We start from the raw sequence: 11,497 nt of genomic DNA on the forward strand, positions 1-11,497 counted from the left end.
ATACTAAAACAGGTGGCAAATCAACAAAGTTGACAATGGACACTCACATACATATATGTTACTATAAAGCTACTTAGCATAGATATGCAATTATGCAAAACAAAACCTCAGTAAGATGTTCTCCTTACCAACTGCAATCATCTTGCATTCAAAAAAGTCGTAAATATGGGACAACTTAAGAAAAACTATTTGCTGACCCCAGGGAAAAGAATACAATAAAACAACTGAGAATAGTAAATGTTTTCTCTTTATGAGCAAAGTATGGGGGTGGTTTTTTTCCTTCTTTTCTTCCTTTTGCAAAGTCAGCTTTTTCATCACATTTGTAGTTTCAGTTATGGCAGAAGGTGTCTGGGTGGCCTAATTCCTCTTAATAAGAATGCATATGGTAATTTGATAGCAGATTTAAGTACAGAGTCTATCAGGATTACTGAAGAAAAAAGCCACATGCTCGAATCTCATTCCTGGAATAGTATGATAGCACTCTAAGAATTGAAAAATTAATCCATCTACAATGAATAGAAGGAAAAGGTAATCAGTGGCTCAACATACTAGTCCCATCAACTGCAATACACACCCCTTCTCATTCCCTGATTATAGTCTTCTACCACTTTGTAAATTCATACAAGAGCAGTTGTGCTGTCTGACACAGTGGCATTTATAAATTAGGATGGCAATCCTGTGTATATAATTATGTTTATGTAATTGCCAAAGATTTCACTGTGTCTTCCCCTTCATAACTACAGTTGCATTTGCATGTCATGTCATGAGAAGCCAAACCATGGCTTAGAGTAAATGTGCTGGTTTCCAAGGAAGAGGGGATAGCTGCCTTTTAGGTCAGCCCAGCCCAGCTTGGCTTAGCATGTTGTTCAAATGCAGGTTTGTGATAAAGGTATATCTTCTTATTATGGTTACAGCTCACAATTCCAGGTTTGGACAACATACTAAGCCAAACCTTGGTTTATCTGCTATCCTGTGCTAACCTAAAAATCCCAGGGAGGGGGAAAGCAGGCAAGAGCTTGATTCAGGGTGTGGACGGGAACCATCCTGAGTTAGTCCTGGTTCTCTAACCATTCTTGGAATCAGAGGCCTTGAATCCTCCGGCTGCTGCAAGACAAAGATCAGGTTCTGATTTTTCCCTTCCATGTCCCTTACTAAAAGATCTGATGGGAAGTAAGAAACAGACCACTGGTAAATCATTCCCTAGTTGGATACCGGGGTTCCTGTCCCTCAACTGTTACCTGGAGGCAGCCATTCCATCAGAAGAAGGCTCATTCCGTATGCTTTATCAAAAGATCACCTGTATCAGGCATCTCCTACCCCTGATCTATGCCAGTTGGTCATTATCAGAACAACTGTGCAAGAATTGGCACCTGAATTTGACTGATTAGACTGCAACCCTTCAGGAAGGAACTGTCTTATTTTTATTGACTGCATGTAAACTACTATGAGAACCTTTCTGGTGAAGAGCAGGGTAAAAAATGCTCTTAATTAATTAAAAAAGTTCATCTTTGGTAGCGAACATATTCAGACAGTTATGATGTGCCATACAAGTTTGCCTAGGAAGTATGACAGAAAAAAGGAAAAAAGCTTCTTATTTACTGCATCAAAAGGCATTCATTTAGTGGATAAAGAGTTAAAAATTGTATCTTGGGTTCTTGTTGTTTTAGCATGAAAATAGATTCAGTGGTCAAAGAGAATGCTAAAGAATACAAATACATTTCTTTAATAAATAAAAAAAGTCATAGCACTGAGGTGAAAAAAATGTATTATGTGCACTACCAAACATTTCTGTCTAAATAAAAGCATTACCAAACCATTTTAGGCAGTAAAATTTAACTGTAGCTGACCTTCTGTATTAAGTAAACAAACCTTTCTAGCCAGTGTGCTTCCCTCTGAACTCTGCAAGATAATAAGCAATACCTTAATTACATTCATTTACATGACTTTGAAATTGTTCCAGACTGAAGTCAATGCCTACAAGGTCATAGCTTATGGAGAAGTAAGGGAGACACAGAAAGATAATTAGGGGCAATTTATACAATACAGCTGTGGAAGTGTCTTCTTCAAAATTATTATGAACAAATAAAAAAAAGGTCTACGTTTTTCATCTTAGATAGAAAATAAACATGTTAATAGCAAAATTATATAATAGATTTTCCTTTCTTGAAATGAGAAGTGCTAGAAATTATAATTTTTAATACCCAACGACCAATGCAGCAGTCTGAATATTTTATGCGAATAGGATAATAGTGCAGGCTAGAAGGCATGCTTTAAAAACAAAGTTACTGGACGTCAGATCTGCTGAACACACAGTGCACAATCAAGTTCATTAGTATATTAGTTTAGTATACTGAGTAAGAAAAGTGTGCTAAATCCCAAAGCTAAGCAGGCCACTTCAGACAAATTCAGGACCAGTTTGAGTCAAGGTGGGATCCCTCCAAATTGCTTAAGAGATTTGGAGACTCAGGTTTTTAAAAAATGCTGCAGACAGTAGGTCTTCAAAATTTCTAACATTTCCCCCCAAGCTTGCCATATATGATAAACTAAAAAATGGGGAAAGAGTTATTTTGTGGACACCATGTCTAATTGTGAGAATAACTGTACCAGAGCATTCTGTCACAGTGCTTTGAGAGAGGGATGCTGAAGTAAGGGATCACCTTGTTCTTTATCTGATCAATGCACATTCCTGAGAAAAACCACAATATTCATGTGACTTAGACTCAGCTCTTTAGTTCTGTTGATACTTATGAATTCCTCAGCAGTACATTAACATGCTACTACTGAGTACTGTAACGTACGGTACTTAAGAAGAAGAAGAAGAAGAGTTTGGATTTGATATCCCGCCTTTCACTCCCCTTCAGGAGTCTCAAAACGGCTAACATTCTCCTTTCCCTTCCTCCCCCACAGCAAACACTCTGTGAGGTGAGTGGGGCTGAGAGACTTCAAAGAAGTGTGACTAGCCCAAGGTCACCCAGCAGCTGCATGTGGAGGAGCGGAGACGCGAACCCGGTTCCCCAGATTACGAGACTACTACTCTTAACCACTACAACACACTGGCTCTCACACTGTAGGGTTATCTGCTACAAAATATCATAACCTACTGCATCTGCTAACGGGCAACTCGTTAGACTATCATGTATTTATCTTCAAGCATTAGCTATAAAACCAAATAAATTTCCCACCAGATTGTCAAAGAAGGCTGAAGCAGGTTCACACTGATATGCCTAATTCAAATTTCATGGCCAAATCGTGGCTTGCATGTTGGGAAGATATTGCAAGTTTGTTTGCTTCTTCCTTCATTCTCAGCTACCTCTTCCACTTTCCAATTCACAGCATCTCTAATATTTGCTGTTGTACTAACACCATTGGAAACACTAAGTATGGAATAAAGTTTACTCAACACCATGCAACTCCACTAGGTTACAATTATCTGAGAAATTCTTTCTTCCTTGCACCTACTCACGTGATGCATGAAACACTTCTGCTATCCTCCTATTCTGCCTACTATCACTTATCTTCCCCGTCCCATTTTTAAAGGAAGTATTGCTTGCTGCTTCTGCACACAAATATGGATTTGATGTATAAAGCAGAGTTGCTGTGCTATCAGATGTAAGCATATTTCAAGTGCAGCGGAAGCAGCAAATATTGAAATTAAGGCTGTCATATTCATCAATTAATTGGTGAATTAATTGATTAAAATTATTGAACTCTGTTAATTGGGCATTGCCCCTATGTCATTCTTCTGGAGTTTCTGGTTTTCTGTCCACCATTAACATCTTTTTTAAAATAAATATATAAATGCCAAACCCTCATAATCTGTTACATGAAATGAATACAGCTTCAGTTCTAAACTAGATAAATAAAATACAAAGTAGTTTATAGCAGCAAAACCAACATTCCCAGAATTCCTATTCTTCATTCCATCAAATTCCATAAGTATTTTCAAGCAATTTGCTTGGAATATACACCACTTGTAGTTCCAGTAATCTCTGAGTTCTGTAAATCATCCTATTGCCTCCATGCCTTTTGTACCATTTTACAATCATTATTTTCCCAAAAAACTGTGTAAAGTCTTAGGCATAAAAACACTACCGCCAGCCTTTTTTTTTTAATATGTGGGACAGTCCTCAGAACTTTTGAAATATGGGTTTCAGGTGGCCTTTACTGCAACAAAATACCTAATTCTGCATAAGCCACCTCACTATTTACTAGTTCTTTCACATCCAATATGGTCACACAGGTCCTTTCGTTAATGACTCTTTTAACTATACTTGGATCCTGTTTTACTGACTGGTATCCAGTAAAATTCAACACCACAGACCATAGTCCTGCTTTCAATGAGGCATTTCAGCTTTTCCCTTTCGGTTCAATATGGTTTTAATTCTTCTTTGGTTAATAATTCCCGTGTATATGTTTATCATTATATTTTATTAATTTCCATTTATAAAACATATAATTGAAAATAAAAACAGCAATCAAAAGTAATCCATTCCAATATTTTCAATTAATGAAAAATGTGCTTCATCTTATTGGCTTCTCTTCAGTACACCATAGTTTCCCAGAATGTTCAAATAAGGCACAGTATGGTTACTGCTACCTGCAAATCAGTTAAAAATTTATAAATCTGAACACTACCAAGGCATCTAGAAAGGTAGCCAAGTCACCACTGTTTCATCACTTTGGTTGCACTTTTAAAAGTTGTGTGTGGAAGTTAATTCCATCAGTGTTACAATGGTTGAAAAAGGTGTGTGATAAAACTCTCACTACTTTCCCCACTGTTCTCTGACAGGGCTCCTGCAGTTTGAAAAGCTGATTTACCTCCCTCTTCCTAATCTAGGCTTCTAATTAGCCACTCATCTGGCTCCCCTTTAGCAAATAAAAATTACCTCAAGGCGGCCAGACATCCTGCTGTCACAGTGATACAGCTGTGCATGCAACCACAAGAATGCTAAACTAGGATTGTACACCAAAGCAACTGCATACTTTGTGGTATCCTCTATTGCACCTTAAATACATATACATATTTTAAGGGACAGGGAAAGAAAAAGTGACAGGTGTACTGGCTCTATAGCAGAACCCTGTGTGAACAGAGAAAAATCACCATCAGTGAACACTATGGTACCTGAGAGCTGGAATTCTTTTCAGGAACTAAAAAAGATCAAAAAATCTCACTCTAAACTGGATAAATGTGCAAAAAAAATATGGCAAATTTGCTTCAATGTAAATAAACATGATGCATGCTGGGATAAAACAATACTAACTTCATATGTACACAGGTGGGGTCTGAACTGTTAGAAACTAAAGAGGAAATAAATTGAGGTCATGAAGGATAGCTCAATGAAAATGTCATCAGTGTGCAGCAGCTGTGAAAACAGCAAATTCTGTGATAGGGATCTTTAAGGAAGGGGTGAAACTAGAATTTCTAGTGTCATGGTGCCCTTATAAAAATAGATGGTTCATCTACACTTGGAATACTGTGTTCTGTTCTGGTCTTCCAATCTCAAAAAGATATGTTTGAGCTAGAAAAGACACACAAAAATTGAAATATGAATAATCCGAGGACTGGGACACTTTCATTACAAGGAAACACTACAATGCCCAGGGCTCTTCAGTTTAGGGGCAAAAACAACTAATACCAAAATTCAGGGTCATGCAGTAAAATTGACTGGCAGTAGTTTTATGGTACACACACAAAGAAGTGCCTTTTCAAATAATACATACTCCATTTATAGAATTCACTGCCATAAGATGTCACAAGATGGTCACTGGCTGAGATGGCTTGCAGATTCATTGAGGAGAGGTCTATTAATGGCTATGAGTCATAATGGAAGCTCCAGATTCAGAGGTGGCATGCTACTGAGTATCATTTGCCACGAAACAAGAAAGACAGAGGGCTATTGCCTTTATGTCCTGCTTATGGTTCCTAGAAGTGTATCTCCTAGGTCACTCTGAATGAAGAGCAAAATGATGGACTAGATGAAGTTTTGATCTGATTCAGCATGACTATTCTCATGTGGGAGTTTCACTCAACACTGGAGGAAGTCACTTTATAGCTCTCTCCCCTGAGTGGACAGCTAGAGGAACTGTGCTCCAGCTACCTGTTGCGTTCACACTGAGGACTTGAAAAACACTGAGCTTCACATGTCCTCTTCCTTCTCAGCAACCTTGCCACTGCTGCACGTTTTTCTCCAAAACTTGTTCTGGAGTAAGGCTTGCCCTAAGTTGCTAATTGGTCAAAGGATGAACAGCACCAATTAATAGCTCTCACGAGCGCAGCTTCTTGTAGCTACATGCCACCGCTGCACACTCAAACTCACCTCTTCAATTCTACCCTTCTGCTTCTTTTTGATGACATAGGCTGGTGGTCCGTAATGCCAGTTTGATGTCTTAGCTGCTACTCCGAGCATTGAGAGCATTGAGAGCAAATTGATCTATCCCAGAAGCCTCTTTTGTATTCTATCCTTGGTGCTTCAAGATGGTGTCAGATTAGCAAGGCAAAATCATTGGAAGGAATCAAAACTTTTAAAAACTTAGAAAACTCATATCAACCAGCTGAACAAATAAAAGTTACAGGCCTAGCTGAAATACATAAATATTTTTACAACATACTTTTTCCATTTTAAAGAACTAGTGTGACACTGACACCAGGAATCAATATTTACAGGACCACCTTAAAATGGATATCTGTTTATAATATCTGTTTGTTGCTATCTTTGAAGCTCTGGCACAACACACAAATGCAGCCAGAGAATACTGCATAATTTGACCTTTGGTTGATTTTAATTAGGATGAACACCCTTAACTGTGCAGAATCCTTGAACATTATATTAAAAAAATCACATTTATTACCCCAGTAGTGTATTAATAGTCTTGCAGTAGAAGAGATGTTATTTTCTAAGCCTACAAGTCATATAAGTGATAAGGTATGCAGTGACTTGTTGCACTGCTTATTTTATTTTAAGCTCATAAGAATCCATCTGACACAGTAGTTAAGCAGCTGGTACACCGAGATCACAGAGTATCTTGCTTTTTGGTAGCTTTTTGTTGCACCCTCATTTCTATCAGTATCTACCTTCTGTCACTTCATAATTCTTGAGGCAAGTAGACTGTTTAGTACAGGGGAAGGCAACCTAAGGTCCGCGGGCCAGATGCGGCCTAATCGCCTTCTCAATCCGGCCCACAGAAGGTCCAGGAATCAGCGTGTTTTTACATGAGTAGAATGTGCTCTTTTATTTAAAATGCATCTCTGGGTTATTTGTGGGGCCTGCCTGGTGTTTTTACATGAGTAGAATGTGTGCTTTTATTTAAAATGCATCTCTGGGTTATTTGTGGGCCATAGGAATTTGGTCATTTCCCCCCAAAAAATATAGTTCGGCCCACCACATGGTCTGAGGGACGGTGGACCGGCCCACGGCTGAAAAAGGTTGCTGACCCCTGGTTTAGTATGATGTGACTGAAGATGGTAACATAATAAATAGGATTGAATTAAAGATAAATTCAGACAGCATACAACCTTTTACAAATATCCACCCACCCTTTATAAATAATAAAGATGGCACCATGAGTCATTCACTAAGCTAAAATTACCAGAAATAGTATGTGTAATGAGTTGGAAGATTAAAATCTCCACCTAGTCTATATATGGACTTGAAAAATGTGGCCCTAGATCAACCAACCCATTGGAAAATCTATAAAACAGGGAAGGACTAGCAAACAGCAGTGTTAATGTATAGGGGAAAGGAGAAGGGATGGAACTTTGAGTGTGCACACAACATGTACATGTACACACACACACACACACACACACACACACACACTTCTTTCCAGGCACACTTTCATACCAGTGCACATCCCCCCATGTCCACTCACATGTATGCACACACAAAGGGACAGAAACCTGACAGCGTGTATAGAACAGATTCTTTGTTTGGTCTGTATACCCAGGTGAGTTCTTTTTTATCCATCCTCTGGATCCCTATCTCTCTGTGGCCTTTTGCACATAATGCTAAGTCAATTTCAGTGTGAATGAGCTAGCATGCTGGTGCACTATTAGAAAATACTTTGCTCCGCTGCTCCTGCTGCACTACCAGAAGCCACTATCAGGTGTGTAGCTTGGCATTATGTTTGAACCCTGGCTCCTAGTTTGCCAATCACAAACAAACCATGAGCCAAGAGCAAGCCTCATGGTCTGTTTGGAATGAAAAACCATGAGCCTAGGCTTATATGTAATGCTAAGTCAAAGCATGGTTTAGGTCCTGGTAGCAGCAGGAGCAGCTTAGGAGCAAGGAAGCCATGATTTTTTCAACTGTATATCTGCATGCTAGCTTATTCACACTAAGCCATAGCTTTGCTTAGCATTAATGCCAGACCACTGTCTTCCAATCCCTCTGACCATCTCTGAATCCACATTCCCCTTTCCTATCTATCCTAGCCCTATCACCAGTTTCTCCACACATGCCTCTGTTACACAGTTAACCTCTTCCATCAACACCTAAGAGGAAGGAAGTGCTTTCAAGATGCTACTAGGCCTGGGCAATATATCACCCAGGACTGCTATGAGGGGCAGACCGCAATGATGGCTTCACTTTGTGGTATATCGCAAGGTGCAACCACTGCCTCCTGAGTCCCTCTGCTACCAGCGCCCAGGTCACTGAGGGAAAAACAAGCTGGAGCCAGGTACTGGAGGCAGAGGGACTCAGGAGCGGGGCAGTTTCACCAGCGATATACCACTGAGTGAAATCACCATGACAGTCAGCCCCTCATACCACAGCAGAGGGAGAAACAAGCTGCATCAGCAAGGCACCAATACAGCTTCTTCCTCCCTCGCTTCTTGTTCCTCCCTTGCTGAAAAGCCTCAGCCAAACAGTTTTACAGGGCCCCCGACCTGCCACCAGCTAGTGATATACCACCATACCACAATGTTTAGCTGGCGGTATACTATGATGTCATAAAGCACTTATCACCCAGCCCTACATGATACTAGGCATGTAGGCAATTTGCTAAAGCGCCTGTTACAGCAGCAGAATGAAGCATCTTGAAGGCACTTTCTCCCATTTCAGTTCAATGGCAACGCTTTAAGAACTGAAAAGGGGATGCACCGATGGGCAAGTAGGTGGGCAAGCAGCATATGCACTCTAGTCTTACAAGCTGGAACATTCTCATCCTGGCAGCTCAAAGCGAGCGTTTGCATACTAACATAGGACATTTTCCTTTGGAGGCATCGGAGTAGTGGGTGGGTTGTTTATGTTTTTGGAAAGCTCAGAGTGCTACCTTCACAACAGACCATTTTAAATAGATCAGAAAAATCAATATTCATGTACATGCATGCAGACGCTAAGAAACTTATTTCCGTATTAAGAAAAGCCCTTAAAATTTTTCTACAAAACAGCACAAGTTCAAAATGAGAAGGCTTCCCACTGATATCTATCTTGCCACTGAGAGAACAGGATTGTGGACTAGATGGGACACTGCTCTTATGTTCTTAGAATTTTAGCAAATATACCTACAGCAGATCTGTTCTCTTTACACCACCTGCTTTGGCGGTTGAGAAGTGTGGTTCTTATTCTACCTGCATATCCGCAGTTAGCCTTAGCACAAAACAGTTGACAGTTAAAGAACTACTAAGAAAGTGCAACATTCTTTAACTGACATTTACGGCACTGGCCTTGGACTTCTAATCTTTAGCAGACAGGCACACAAATCAATCCATCAGCTCATAAAGGTGTGCTTTCTTAACCTCTAAAACAGATGGGATTGGCTAGAAATGTCTAGCATGTCAAACTGTTAATCACTGTTGCCCTTTCCACAAAATAACTCAGTTAAGTTGAGGCATGGTTGCACTGTAACCGACATTAGTCTGTGGGAAACCCATTTAACTGTCACATACTCCTGCCACTCCTGCTCTCCCTTAATTAAGCCTAATGCCTTATAATTTGACCTTTTGTGCCAACCTATTAACCCTATCTAGTACAAGTTCAGATATGTTAAACTAAAAATTTGCTGCAAAATATTAAATGCCAACCAAGCTGCAGAAAACAGAAGTGTTATGTTTGTCTACCCAAGTATGATAGGTCTCCTCCATACACAACCCCCCCCAATAAAAAATGTAGAAGAGTGGGAAATGGCACTGATGCAAGAGTTGCATTCTTAAACTAAAGACACAACACAACTTAATAGAATGTACTGTTGTTAAAACTATTTCAATATGCTTCTTTCAACAATATCCCTGCCCTGCGGAACTTGGCTGGCAAGTTGCCAATCAATTTGGAAGTGAAATGAGGCCACTCAAAAACAAGTTAGTGGTTTCTCCATACTTGTGGGACTTCCTGGGTTCACAGAAGCAGATAAATTTGTAAATTAAAAGAAAAAGGCATTTTAACACACACACACACACACACACACACACACAATGGTCCTATGAACTTTCAGAACCTACACATGTTGAAGCCATAGAAATCCTGAGCTCTTTAGCGCTATATAGCACAGGGAGATGAGGTTTCAAAAGAGTGGGAAAGAAAAAGATTGTCCTCTGTGAATTCCAACACACAGCTAGAAACCTGAATTGGACTATTCCAGTTAGAGGCAGTGATACACTACAACATTTTGTTGCAGACCCTCACTTACAATTAATATCCTTCTTCCACCAGTTATCAAACCTTATAATATTAGCATATGTTAATGAAAATGAAAATGATTACAGCAGCACTATTGTGTTATAAAAGTTTTAATTTCCCTGTTATGGTTCACCAATACTAATTACATTGTTCCTTAACAGGACAATATATTTTATTCCATATCAGGGAGATCATTTGCAAATTTAGGAGGTAGTATAATCGAGAGAGACTCTTGAGAGTCCCATGGACTGCAAGAAGATCAAACCTATCCATTCTTAAGGAAATCAGCCCTGAGTGCTCACTGGAAGGACAGATTGTGAAGCTGAGGCTCCAATACCTTGGCCACCTCGTAAGAAGAGAAGACTCCCTGGAAAAGACCCTGATGTTGGGAAAGATTGAGGGCACAAGGAGAAGGGGACGACAGAGGATGAGATGGTTGGACAGTGTTCTCAAAGCTACCAACTTGAGTCTGACCAAACTATGGGAGGCAGTGGAAGATAGGAGTGTCTGGCGTGCTCTGGTCCATGGGGTCACGAAGTGTCGGACACGACTTAACAACAACAACAAATGAGAGAGAGAGAGAGAGAGAGAGAGAGAGAGAGAGAGAGAGAGAGATTGCTATCAAGGCTTCAAAATGCTTTCAAATAGAAGACAAATGGTCGTCCTGAGTCACTATAGCTGACAACTGAAAATTATTAGTTTTATCAAACTCTGACCAACTTCACAAGTTAAAAACGTAACAATTTTTTTGCACTAACATTTGAGTCAGAAAACTTCACAGTGCCATAAATCTACCAGGACCTGATTCAGCCTGTTTATTTGGTTTATATTTAGAAAAAGTATGCAATGTTAATTTTACTTGATGTATAAATAACTCAAAAGTT

At 39.6% G+C, this 11,497-nt stretch overlaps 2 long non-coding RNA genes across 2 annotated transcripts; one reads left to right on the forward strand and one right to left on the reverse strand.

Moving 5' to 3' along the window:
• Positions 1–229: 229 nt before the first annotated feature.
• Positions 230–9,573, reverse strand: LOC308476628. The gene is made up of 3 exons (XR_013986019.1): positions 9,507–9,573; positions 1,870–1,899; positions 230–506 (listed from the first exon to the last, which is right to left on the reverse strand). It is a non-coding gene; the product is annotated as an uncharacterized lncRNA (long non-coding RNA).
• A 65-nt stretch (positions 9,574–9,638) lies between these two features.
• LOC308476629 lies at positions 9,639–11,497 on the forward strand. The gene is made up of 2 exons (XR_013986020.1): positions 9,639–9,721; positions 10,775–11,497. It is a non-coding gene; the product is annotated as an uncharacterized lncRNA (long non-coding RNA).

This window comes from Podarcis pityusensis (assembly GCF_964106645.2).
Source record: "Podarcis pityusensis genome assembly, chromosome: 4".
Classification (NCBI taxonomy): domain Eukaryota; kingdom Metazoa; phylum Chordata; class Lepidosauria; order Squamata; family Lacertidae; genus Podarcis; species Podarcis pityusensis.